Source organism: Rutidosis leptorrhynchoides, chromosome 3, assembly GCF_046630445.1.
Source record: "Rutidosis leptorrhynchoides isolate AG116_Rl617_1_P2 chromosome 3, CSIRO_AGI_Rlap_v1, whole genome shotgun sequence".
Classification (NCBI taxonomy): Eukaryota; Viridiplantae; Streptophyta; class Magnoliopsida; order Asterales; family Asteraceae; genus Rutidosis; species Rutidosis leptorrhynchoides.
Genome location: NC_092335.1, coordinates 302715114 through 302727769, shown reverse-complemented (window position 1 = coordinate 302727769; position 12656 = coordinate 302715114). Strand labels below are relative to the sequence as shown.

Below are 12656 nucleotides of genomic sequence, written 5' to 3'. Positions count from 1 at the left end.
ATAACATGTTTATATCAAAAAGCCCCAAATTGCTCAAGAACACAAACCCTAGATTTCTAAAATTTTTGAAGTTTTTGGCTTCAAATCATGTTAAATAGCATGAATCTAGGATATACATGCATAATATACTAACAATTTAACTCTAATTACACTAGAAATTAACAAAATCAAATTAGGTAAAATATTGGTAAATATCACAAAAACTAGGAATTTTAAGAGTTTAGGGGTGTAATTTTTACCTTCTTGTTGAAAAATGCGAACCTAGGCATGATTGTAGCGAAGTTTTGTGAAAAATTTGGTGAAATTTGGTGAAAAAATGGTGATTTTAGGGGTGTTTTGGAGAGAGTTTCGGTTGTGTATGTGTGTGTTTGTGGAAGGCAGTAGCAGCTCGATGAGCTTTATGAATCTGACCAGAATTTCAAGGCCATGCGATCGCATGGCTTTGCTGTGCAATTCCCATGCGATCGCATGGGGGTCTGTATACTTTTTTTTTTATATAAAAACCATTACTAATAAAACATATAATTAATTAAAAATTAAAATTTTGTTTCTTTTTAGGATGAGGGCGTTTCGGATCGTTCTCCTAGTCCGTCCCTCGACAAAATTTTTAAAATTTTTCAATTCAAAGCGTTGTTTTAAAAGTAAAGATTTTTGGGGTTTTTTTAATGTTTTTGGCATACTTTAATTCAATAAGATTAAAAATAATGATAATAAAAGTTCTCGTCCCGCCCTCGGGTAAAGCAATTTCGGTTCAACGACCTAGTTTTCAACTCACGACGAATTTTAAAAATCAAATTTTTAACTTAGTGAAACAAAGTAATTTTTTTTAAATTCACATCAAACTTAAATTTAAAATGCATAAAATTAAAAATTCATATTATTAAAATTAAAAATTCATATTATTAAAATTAAAAATTCTCACCAAATTTATATTATATTCTTGTTTTTATACATACAAATTTATATTAAAAATATTAATTTTTCAAATATTTACAAACTTAAATATATTGATTTTAAAAAGTTTACAATATTAATTTAATATTTATATATTAATTTTAAAAACATGGTAAAAATTAAAAATTATAAATCTTTTTGGTCTTTTATCCCACTTTAATCAATCAAATATTATCAAAAATATACGCCCCTCTTTTCGGTAAAGTAATTTCGGTTCAATGACCTAGTTTTACTCCTGACGAATTTCTGAAATATTTTGGGTTGATTGATTAAAGATATTTATATCTTAAGAATAAACGGTAAATTTCGCAGTGATGTAATAAATTTTTGTATGATATCAATAATTTCGGTTACGCATACCTAATTTTATTGAATACCAATTTAATACTTTCTAGCGAACGATTCAGCGTTTATTATCAAAAGGTTAAAAACAATAAAAATAAAAATAAAAACTGTACATACTTACCTGTGAGATAGAATTCTCAGAGACCTGCTTTAGCCGACTCATAAGAGAGTCGTGTGATTTGATTTTCCATAGCTACGTAAGCATAACCTCGATTCTTCAATATCTTTTCTTCTAAACATATGAACAGTCCTTCTCTGCATAGAGTAACTAATTCAGTATTTGAATATGTTTGATTATTTGAACATTTACCTTCGTGTGACCATTTTCCGCATTTATAACATCTTTCAAGGTGTCGTGCTCTTCTTTTTGTTGCGGATTTTGATTTTTCTTTTCCAAAATGTATCTTATGATGATCTTTTCTGAGTTCTTTCCTTACTTCATCACATCTGCTTCTTATTACTGACACCAAGTCACTCGGAAGTGTGTCATTATTACGTTTAGTAATCAAAGCGTGTAGCATTAGACCATGGTTCAGATCAAAGGAATTCTTCATCTCGTAAAACCTAAAAAAAATAAAAATTCAGAATGGAGGGAGAAGACTAGTTCTTTAGGGTCTGCTAGGGAAAGACCATTTGGATTCCATTCTCGGAAACTACACGAAAACAGAATATCTAACTCTAACAGAAATATATATTACCCAAAAAAGATTCGAACCTTCCCACACTTAGTTAGCTGTGGTGTCGAAATTGTGATTTACTTCATCTTCAACTTCCATTGGATTATCTATGTAATGTTTAACTCTGTGACCATTAATCTTAAATTCAATCCCATTTGAATTTATTAATTCTACTGTTCCATATGGGAAAACTCTTTTGACTATGAATGGTCCAGACCATCTTGATTTCAATTTTCCAGGAAATAGCTTGAATCGTGAATTGAAAAGAAGAACTCTGTCTCCTTCTTTAAATTCTTTTGAACTTCTGATTCTTTTATCATGCCATTTCTTCGTTCTTTCTTTATAGATTAACGAATTTTCATATGCTTCATGTCTTAATTCTTCTAATTCGTTTAGTTGGCTTAACCATAGACGTCCAGCTTCATGCAAATCAAGATTACATGTCTTCAAAGCCCAAAATGCTTTGTGTTCAATTTCTACTGGAAGATGACATGCTTTTTCGTAAACGAGTCTAAAAGGTGTGGTTCCAATTGGAGTTTTGTAGGCTGTTCTAAAAGCCCAGAGTGCATCCTCCAATTTCATGGACCATTCCTTCGGATTTGATCCTACGGTTTTCTCTAGAATACGTTTTAAAGCTCGGTTAGTATTTTCAACTTGTTTACTTGTTTGTGGATGATAAGCAGTAGAGATTTTATGAGTTACTCCATATCTTTTGAGGACTTTCTCAAGTTGATTGTTACAAAAATGAGTACCCCGATCACTTATTAAAGCTTTCGGTGTTCTAAACCTATCAAAAAGACGTTTTAAAAAGTTAACTACAACTCGTGTATCGTTAGTCAGGAGAGCTTGTGCTTCCGCCCATTTAGATACATAATCAATGGCAACGAGAATGTAGAGATTATTATGAGATTTTGGAAATGGACCCATAAGTCAATACCCCAAACGTCAAATACTTCATATACTTGAATGACATTTTGTAGCATTTCATCACGTTGACTTATTTTTCCGGCCCTTTGACATGCATCACAGGATTTGCAAAGAAGGTGTGCGTCTTTGAAAATTGTAGGCCAATAGAATCCAGCATCATAAACTTTTCTTGCTGTAAGTTGAGGCCCATAATGCCCTCCTGTTGGTCCTGTGTGACAATGGTTTAAGATTTGACTAGCTTCATCTCCAAATACACATCGGTGTATTATTCCATCGGGATAACTTTTAAACAAATGTGGATCTTCCCAGAAATAGTGTTTTATATCACTAAAGAATTTCTTTCGTTTTTGGTACGACAACCCTTTTTCAAGGAATCCACATACTAAGTAGTTTGCATAGTCTGCAAACCATGGAATTTCACTATAATCTATCTTCAATAGATATTCATCAGGAAAGTTATCTTGTATGACCGATTCATTTAGAACTTCTAATTCGGGATTTTCAAGACGAGAAAGATGATCAGCGGCGAGATTTTTTGCTCCCTTTTTATCTCGGATTTCAATATCGAACTCTTGTAAGAGTAAGATCCAACGGATTAATCGTGGTTTGGCATCTTGTTTCGAAAATAGGTATCTAAGAGCAGAATGGTCAGTATAGACCACCGTTTTAGCTAGAATGAGATATGAACGAAATTTGTCAAAAGCAAAGACAATATCAAGGAGTTCTTTTTCAGTAGTTATGTAGTTCGTTTGGGCTCCTTGTAACGTCTTACTAGCATAATAAATAGGTTGAAATCGTTTTTCAATCCTTTGTCCTAAAACGACTCCCATTGCAAAATCACTTGCATCGCACATGAGTTCAAACGGTAGATTCCAATTTGGAGTTATCATGATCGGTGCATTAGTGAGTTTTTATTTAAGAATATTAAAAGATTTGATGCATTCATCTAAAAAGATGAATGGAGCATCCTTTTCTAGGAGTTTATTCATAGAAGTGGCAATTTTAGAAAAATCTTTTATGAAACGTCGGTAAAAATTGGCATGCCCTAGAAAACTCCTAACTCCTCTAACATTGGTAGGATGTGAAAGTTTAGCAATTACATCTACTTTAGCTCTATCCACTTCAATTCATTACTTTGAAATTTTATGACCAAGAACGATGCCTTCTTTAACCATGAAATGGCATTTCTCCCAATTAAGAACTAGATTTGATTGTTCGCATCTAATAAGCATTCGTTCAAGATTAACTAGACATGATTCAAATGTATCACCGAAGACTGAAAAGTCATCCATGAAAACTTCCATGCATTCTTCTATCATGTCGTGAAAAATCGCCATCATGCACTTTTGAAAGGTTGCAGGGGCGTTGCAAAGTCCAAATGGCATGCGTTTGTAAGCAAAAGTACCATAAGGGCACGTGAATGTGGTTTTTTCTTAGTCCTCGGGTGCTATTGGAATTTAAAAATATCTGGAGAAACCGTCAAGAAAACAATAGCAACTATTTCCGGCTAATCTTTTCAACATTTGATCAATGAAAGGTAAGGGAAAGTGATCTTTTCTGGTGGCATCATTTAATTTTCTATAATCAATACAAACACGCCATCCTGTTACAGTCATAGTAGGAATAAGCTCATTTTTCTCATTTGTGATGACAGTCATGCCACCCTTCTTAGGTACACATTGAACTGGGCTTACCCATGGACTATCAGAGATTGGATAAATTAAACCTGCATCTAGCAGTTTTAATAATTTCTTTCTTAACAACATCTTGCATATTAGGATTTAGTCTTCATTGGCGTTGCACATACATTTTATGACCTTCTTCCATAAGGATTTTATGTGTGCAATACGAAGGACTTATGCCTTTAATATCATGAATCTTCCATGCAATAGCTGGTTTATGAGCTTTTAGCACAGAAATAAGTTGAGATTTTTCATTTTCAGTAAGAGAAGACGATATTATTACAGGTAATTCAGATTCACCATATAAATAAGCGTATTCCAGATGGTTTGGAAGTGGCTGTAACTCTAATGTCGGTGGTTCTTCTATCGATGATTTATATCGATATCCGTCTTCCTCTTTTAGCATTTGAATTTCTTCTGTTGTTGGTTCATATCCATTAGTCGTAAGTGTAGCTAACATTTCAGTTTCATCAATTGGTTCAGTTCCTTCTCCTAAAGAACATTCTCCTGTTCCTTGTAATTCTGAAAATTCTTCTAACAATTCTGTATGTGAATCTATAGTTTGAATATAATAACATGTATCATCTGCAGATTGCGATTGTTGCATGGCTCTATCAACTGAAAAGGTAACACTCTCGTCCTCTATATTTAGGGTCAGTTTCTTACCAAACACGTCTATTATTGCTTTAGCCGTATTTAAGAATGGTCTTCCTAATATGAGAGAAACTCGAGAATCTTCTTCCATGTCCAGAATAACAAAATTTACTGGAAATACTAAAGTACCAACTTTAACTAGCATGTTTTCCGTTATCCCTCTAGGATATTTTACTGATCCATCTGCTAGTTGAATGCTTATTCGTGTTGGTTTCAATTCTCCAAGGTCTAGTTTAGCGTATAGTGAATACGGCATTAAATTTATACTAGCACCTAAATCTGCCAATGCTTCTATTGAACTAAGACTACCCAGAAAACATGGAATTGTGAAACTTCCTGGATCAGATAATTTTTCTGGTATCTTATTTAACAGCACTGCAGAACAATTAGCATTCATAGTAACAGCCGAGAGTTCTTCCATTTTCTTTCTATTTGTGATTAGATCTTTCAAGAATTTAGCATATCTAGGCATTCCTGAAATCACATCAATGAAAGGAAGATTAACATTTATCTGTTTAAACATATCCAAGAATTTAGATTGCTCGGCTTCAAGTCTCTCTTTTCTCATTTTACTCGGGTAAGGAAGTGGTGGTTGGTATTGTTTAACATAAGGTTTAGCCTTAACTATGTTATCTTCATTAACCTTTTCAACTACCGGTTCTGTTTCCTTATCTTGATCAGGCTGTGGTTCTTGTGTAGTAGGAATAGATTCATCATAAATTACAGGCATTTCAGGTGGTTTAAGTGCAATACCACTTCTTGTGGTAATGGCTTTAGCTGTTTCATTCCGAGGGTTAGCATTTGTATCACTAGGTAGACTTTCCGGTTTTCTTTCACCTATCAACCTTGCTAGGTTGCTTACTTCTTGTTCCAAATTTTGAATAGAAGCTTGTTGATTTCTAAATGCTTGAGCATTTTGTTCATTGGTTTGTTTCTGAGATGTGAAAAACTGAGTTTGAGATTCAACTAGCTTCGACATCATATCTTCCAAATTTGGCTTTTTATCATCGGTTTGTGGTGGTTTGTTTTGAAAAATAGGTCTTTGCTGATTGTAAGTATTATTGGATACTTGCTGATTGCTAGGACCTTGTTGGTTGTTGTATGGAACATTTCGGTTATAATTCTGATTTTGATTGTAGATCGGTCTTGGCGGTTGATAATTATTATGATAATTATTTCCAGGCCTTTGGTTCATGTATGAAACATTCTCTCTTTGTTCCATTGTTTGTTCAATATTGAGACAATCTTTTGTCAAATGTGATCCTCCACACTGCTCACAACTAATTCGTATTGAGTGTATATCTTTAGTCATCTTTTCCATTTGTCTCTTGACAGCATCTATCTTTGTGGAAATGGAATCAAAGTCATGGCTAGAATCGGCTCTAGCTGCTTTAGATGATCTAACGATATCTTTTTCTTGGTACCACTTATGTGAGTGGGAAGCAGTGTTATCAATAATTTTGTAAGCGTCAGTTGCGGTTTTCTTCATAATGGAACCACCAGCTGCTATATCGATGTCTTTTCTTGTAGTGATGTCGCATCCTTGGTAGAATATTTGTACTATTTGACAAGTGTCTAAACCATGTTGCGGACATCCTCTCAATAACTTTCCAAATCTTGTCCACGCTTCATATAGATTTTCATATGGCTTTTGTGTGAAAGTAACAATTTCTCCTTGAAGTCTCACGGCTTTAGATGCCGGAAAGAATTGTTTAAGAAAATTTTTAACTAAAACGTCCCATGTATCAATCGCCCCTTCTGGAAAGATTCTAACCAATCTTTGGCTTCTCCCTTTAAAGTCCAGGGAAATAACATGAGATAGATCTGTTCATCCTCCACTTCTCGGATTTTGAATAAAGTACAGATCCTATTAAAGGTTCGAAGATGTTCATTTGGATCTTCCTTTGGTGCACCACTAAATTGGCATTGATTTGTTACCATGTGTAGAATTTGTCCTTTGATTTTATAATCTGGCACATTAATGTCTGGTTGAGTAATTGTGTGACCTTGGCCAGTGCGTTTAGCTCTCATTCGGTCTTCCATACTTAGAGTTTCTAGATTTTCCGTGATTGAATTTGTTGAATCTAAATCACTAGAGGATTCTGATTTAATGGGTTGTTCCTCGACAATCTCTGTTTGAATGATTGGTGGTTTCGGAGGAAAGATTAATGGTTCAGGATCTCTGAATTGTCCCTGAATATCCTCCGAATTCTCAATTGTGAGGTCTGGTTCAAAAAATGGATTATCGAAAATTTGAATTGGAGTACTTGGTCGACTGGATGACGATTCTAAAGAAAAATCAACGGCGACAATATTGGCTGGATGTCTTGATCTGGTTACAGGTGGTGAACGTATAAAAAGTGGTGAACGTTTTGCTCGGTGCATTCACTGAATATCCTATTAGTTATAAAAGATAAAAATTATATAAGTTATCAAATTAATAGACTTTTCTGCTTTTGCCCACGTTTCGAATAGCCAAAAGATGTAGCAGGGAGCCAGAACCCTTTAAATCGGAAGCTCACAACTCAGCCACTAACAAATCTAACTATTACTACGAAGCAGAAAATTTGGATGTCTATCAATTTAACCGCTTAAAATAATTTTAGAGAAGAAATAGAAAATTCTATGTCCTAAAAACTAGAGCGGCGAAAAATAAGAAAGAAAAATAGCGCGTCGGAAAAACGTCGAAAAATAAATGGTAGAAAAATAATAAAAAGAACGTAGCGCGTCGAAACTTAAAAAGGAACTAAAATTTATAAACAGCGTCGCAAAATTCTAAAGCACCTAAATCTTAGTCTAATGAAAAAGCACTTAAGGGATTTTACTGCAAAACCTAAAAATCTAGAAATAAAAATAACTATGGCAAAAACTATGACTTAAAACTAATTACGAGCGAAAAATAACAAAAATATGCTTTAACGATTAAAAAGATACAAAATATAAAAATAAACTTAAAGTTGTAAAAAGTACAATTTTTATAAAAATATTATTTTTATATTATTTATTTTATAAAAGTATTAATTTTATAATTTATTAAAACTAATTAAAACTAAAAATACAAATTAAAACTAAAAACTAAACTAATTAATTAATTAAATAAATAACCCTAATCTTAATTAATTAATAATAATAATAATTAAACTAACCCTAATTCTGTCGGCTGAGGTTACCAGGCCTGTCAAATCAAGTCATGCGATCGCATGACTTGGATGTTATAAATCCATGCGGTCGCATGGAGTAGGGTTTCGGGCCAGGTGTTGGGCTGCTACAGTCCTCGGCCCGATTACTTTATATATATATATATATATATATATATATATATATTTTTTTTTTCTGTTTTTAATATTTATATAAAAATATTTATATAAATTAAATAAAACTTATATTTTTATAAAATAAAGAAACTTTATAATTATATATATATATATATATATAACAAACTCTTAAAAATATATAAATTTTGTTTTTTTCTTTTTTTTTTATATTTTTGTATTTTTTTTAAAAATTAAAACGTATTTTTACAAAAGTAAATTAAAAATCTTTTTTTTTTAAAATATATATATAGTGTTTCGCTTCCGGCGTTTAAGCAGTCCCCGGCAGCAGCGCCAAAAATACTTGATGTTATGCGAGGTGTATACAAAATAGTTATATTTTTACTACAAAATACTATTAAATACGATACAATTTTACACAAGTTATTTATTTATTTATAGAGTGGAAATACCTAAACCTTGCTACAATACTTATAGGCAGTGTACCTAATCGTACAGTAGTGTAGTTTTTAGTAAGTCCGGTTCGTTCCACAGGGATCTTAGCCAAGTTTAACGCTATATTTTTAAAAACTATATTTGTAAAAATATAAATATATATATAAGTAGTATTATTATTATAAAAAGGGGGTTTTTACCGTTTAATGATCGGTTTGTCGATTTTAAAACTTTAGTCGCAGTTAAAACCTAATGTAAAATCTTAAATATATAAAAGACTTAATTTAAAACGTAAAGTAAATGACAAAAATTAAAGTGCGATAAATTAAAGTGCGATAAAATAAAATTGCGATAATTAAAAAGTACGATAATTAAAAGTGCAATTAAATATGAAATGACAGTAAATAAAAGTGCGATAATTAAAAGTGCAATTAAATATGAAATAAAGGAATTATGCTTATTTAAACTTCCGTAATCATGATGTTTGACGTGTTGATTTTAGTTTATTACCATGGGTTAATTGTCCTTTGTTCTGGATTATTCAATATGTCCGTCTGGTTTTTGTCCATAACAGTCCATCAGTCATAAATATAAAGTGCGAGTGTCCTCATCAAATTATCCTTATATCCGAAGTCAAATATTCCAACTAATTAGGGACTTAAACTATAATTACACCAAGTGTCCTTGTATATAATTCACCCCTGTTTTAATAAGTCCATTGACTATTAATCCATTCCAGTATCCGGTTAAATGAACGATTATTAGTACTTATAAGTATCCCGCCCATCGTGTCCGATCGAGTGTATATGGTTATTTATAGGTACGTCCAATTGTAAATCTTTATATTAAATTAACAAACTATCATTTAATTAAATAAATATAAAGCCCATTAATAGCCCATAGTCTAATTTCCACAAGTGTCGTTCTTTTATCTAAACCCCAATTATGGTTCAAAGCCCAATTACCCAATCTTTAATATTTTAGCCCAACATCACGATTACTTCGGCTTAAATAAGCATAATAATAACTTAGCTACGAGACATTAATTTAAAAAGGTTGAACATAACTTACAATGATTAATAATAGCGTAGCGTTACACGGACAGAATTTCGACTTACACCCTTACAACATTCGCTAACGTACCCTTATTATTAAAATTAAAATTAAAATTAAAATTATAATATATATATATATATATATATATATATATATATATATATATATATATATATATATATATATATATACGTTTGAGAGATGAGAAGAGAAAAAGATGTGTTTATTTTGGCCAAAACACGCGAAATTTATAGATGTGGCCAGCATATTGGGGTCATACGACCGCATGACATTTTCACTTCCAGGCCATGCGATCGCATGGCCTGCTTTTCCAGCTCACATTTTGTTGTTTGCTTTTTTCCGACGGTTTTATAAATATATATAATATATATATAATTTTTAAGAATTATTTATATATTATATTATATTTATGTGCACAGATCGTTTTCTAATTATGAGTATCTTGTGGTCTATTATATTATTGAAAATGATTGATTATGAAAAACTAATGAACTCACCAACCTTTTGGTTGATACTTTAAAGCATGTTTATTCTCAGGTATTAAAGAAATCTTTCACTGTGCATTTGCTCATTTTAAAGATATTACTTGGAGTCATTCATGTCATATATTTCGAAAGACGTTGCATTCGAGTCATTGAGTTCATCAAGATTATTATTAAGTCAATTATAGTTAAATAGTGGATATTATGAAATGGTATTCATGCATGTCAATTTTCGATGTAAAGAAAGTTTATCTTTTAAAAACGAATGCAATGTTTGTAAAATGTATCATATAGAGGTCAAATACCTCGCGATGTAATCAACTATTTTGAATCGTTTATAATGTATATGAATGGGTCCTTTCAGTTGGTATCAGAGCGGTGGTCTTAGTGAACCAGGTTTGCCTTAGTGTGTCTAACTGATAAGTCGTTAGGATGCATTAGTGAGTCTGGACTTCGACCGTGTCTGCATGTCAAAAGTTTGCTTATCATTTATAGTCGGAAATCATCTACTTACCATCCTTAGGAAATTACCTGCTTATCATTCTTAGTCTAGACACGTCTTACTGCATTGATTGCATGAATAGTGTGTAGACAAAAATTCAAATCTTAGCGTATCTGCTAAACCAGATCTTATCGTATCTATTACTGTAAACTTGCCTGACATATCCCGTAAATTCCTCCGTAATCTACAAAAATTTTTGCTCTATATATATAGATATTTTGTATAGTTAGAATACCATCCAATATTCGAAAATAAATTCATATCGAAAATCCTTTATTCAAATCGTACGAAATAGAATTCGTCATCAGTTCAAGTTCCTCGGATTCCGAAATGGAATCCCATTCAAGCTCCGAAAGCAGTGTGATTGGAATGGATTAACCAATCAGCCATCATCTATTTTGGATGAATTGGGGATGGGTTCGTAGTCTACTTAATCATTGGTGACAAGAAGAAGGCGATCCCTTCCATCCACCACATTGCCCTCTTGACGATGAACCTGAAGCACTTACCGGCGAGCCTGTCCGAAACACCATTTTCTCTCTCATTTCCAGAGTATCTCATCACAATTATATACTACATCAAATTCTAGATTTTATTTATCCGCTTGTCCGAACCGACAATCACCCCGGTGTAATAGAAGAAGTCAACGAGCTTCGCGCTCGGGTAGTGGCTTTGGAGAATATGGTGCAAATGTTACAAACACCAGCAACAGCACCAGCAGCATAACTAGTACCACCATCATCAACGCCAACAGTACCATTACCACCCCACTACAACCGTGTCGTAAACCTTAACTTTATAATCTGTTCCACTAGCACCAATGTCATACGCCCTATATATATACCAAGGAATACCAACAACAACAAACGATGAAGTGTTGATTCATAACTTCATTTGAGAAACATTCTGCGGCGATTATGTAATCTCTAAAGTCTTAGAGATTACCTATTCTAACCCTAACCATAACTTAGTTGAGTAAACCAAAATGATAGAAGGAAGAGTAGAAACCCTGACAATAATGGTTTGTGATTTACAAGATAGACTTGTTTTACCAACAACATCAATAGTACCATTAGCATCACCAGCACAGTCGGTGCCGTCAGTATCATTAGCACTAGCAGCACCTATAACATCACAAACTACGTCAGTTCAAGAATTACCGTGGACGCCATTACGAATAAATAACGCGTATATTGTATCAACGAGTTATGAAGTATTAACTCATTTCCCCTGAAGAAATTATATGTATATTTTATATATATATAAATTTTGAGATCAAAATAAATCTTTCTGTACTAAGCTATTATGTGTGAATCTTAACTACTCGGTTAATTCATATTACTAATATGCAATTATGTACGTCCTTCGTCTGCAACTTAACCATCGTTAACTACAATTTCCGTTCCAATTCAATAAATTCTAACTCATAATAAACCAAGTGTATTATTCAAATATATGTTTGATTTTACACCTTCATCTTCGATATACTCAAAACTCTCTAAGAAATATCATTCGTATCTTGCGAAGCTCACAAGAATTTTACAAAAACCAACATCATGCTTCAACAAATAACAAAGTATTGATTCATAATTTCAATATCATTGAAGAAATACTTATGTAATTTCTAAAGTTTTAGGGATTTTTCAATT

At 32.5% G+C, this 12656-nt stretch overlaps 1 non-coding gene across 1 annotated transcript; it reads left to right on the top strand.

The window, feature by feature from the left end:
* The first annotated feature begins 6816 nt into the window (after window positions 1-6816).
* LOC139903607 (small nucleolar RNA R71) lies at window positions 6817-6923 on the top strand. Its single transcript, XR_011778417.1, has one exon. It is a non-coding gene; the product is annotated as a small nucleolar RNA R71 (small nucleolar RNA).
* The last annotated feature ends 5733 nt before the right edge of the window (window positions 6924-12656 follow it).